Below are 1,496 nucleotides of genomic sequence, written 5' to 3' on the forward strand. Positions count from 1 at the left end.
GGGCAAAATTTTAAGACCGAAACATGAGAAAGTCCTTCCAAGCAGAAACGTTTCTTAAGTTGAGCTTCCCCAAAATAGGAATAATTAAACCAGCAACGTCCACTATAGCACATGTTGTTATTATTTCATCATCATTATTTGGTTAATAAAATATTAACACATTTTATTTACTTATTCACATATTTAACTGAAAGCACAATTCACAGCACTGTTCTTCTCGGACACGACACCTAGATGAATCTGATGGAAAAAATCTGGTAGTTGTTTGGGACTAAATTCAGGTCTCAGAAGTTATAAGCACACTCTATGAAAATTCTATCCCCATGACTTAATTATGGTCATTCACAAGACTAACTGTATAGGAAATGGTCTCCTTTTAAATAGGAGAATCCTGCTTGTATGAGCGGGAAGCAGGAGTGTGCCTGGTGGAGTCTGCCTCTGTCTTTGGAAGGCAGCCAGGAGCACCCATGTGTAACAAATGAAAGATCTGGTTCTATGAAGGACAAATATGCAAGATTTCAGGCCCCTCCGTGGTCAGTCAGTGCCTTTAGGGCCACGGAGTCCCATTTGAAGTCTTTGCCATACTTGTGATTTGACAAGGAGACCAGCTTTTCCCTCTGCAACCAGTGGGGGCTGGGCAAGGGGACTGAAGTGCTCCTTGCCTTTCTGGTTTAGGGTGAGAAAAAGAAAGAAAAGGAATGAGTCTCTGCCTTCTGTCCACCCCCAATCAAGAGCTGAATTCTTCCTACCACTTTGATGTTTGGAGAAGGGAAGAAGAAAGGGAAGTAGCTGGAGGGTAAGGAGCCTGGAAGAAATCTAAAGCTCCCAACAGAGCTCCTCACTGTGGCCCTCAGAGTGGGGGATGAAGCCTTGGTGGGGTCCCCGGTGCTCCTGGGAGGCTTTAACTCATGCCTGTGTCTTCTGCACCCTTAAAGCACTCTGCACCCTCTTTGGCTTAAAGGGGAAAGAAAGGATTTTCATCTCACGGTCCCCCGTGGAGGACACAAAGCACAGGTGTTTTAAAACTCATCGCAAATAATAATCGGGCACAGACAGGAATGTCTACAATATCAGACAGCTTATAAAAGATCTGTGACATCGTCAACTAGGTCAAAGGATGTGATAAAATTTTCCAGAAAAAATTAATATTAATTTGCTCTTTTTGGGAAATTATAATGTTACCTCTGGAATTAAGGAGTGCAGTAGAGGGTGGGAGGATGACGGTGAACCCAGAAGTCATTAGAAAAAAATGAAGTAATGAGGATGAGGTGTGTGGAGTGTGCAGGCAAGTGAGTCCTCTGTCCCCACACGTGGACTTCACTCTTGAATGAGGCCATTGACACAAAGCTTGTCACAGAGTTCCCTCAAGTCATCTGAATTTGGCCAGCTTTTCCCCAGCTAAGTACAATCCATTTGAGAATGTATCTTATTTTTCTATAACCAGCATAAGGTCTTCAAAACAACCACCCTGTCTGTCTGGATTTTTGTCTTTTCAT

This window comes from Hipposideros armiger, unplaced genomic scaffold, assembly GCF_001890085.2.
Source record: "Hipposideros armiger isolate ML-2016 unplaced genomic scaffold, ASM189008v1 scaffold_541, whole genome shotgun sequence".
NCBI classification, from domain to species: Eukaryota; Metazoa; Chordata; class Mammalia; order Chiroptera; family Hipposideridae; genus Hipposideros; species Hipposideros armiger.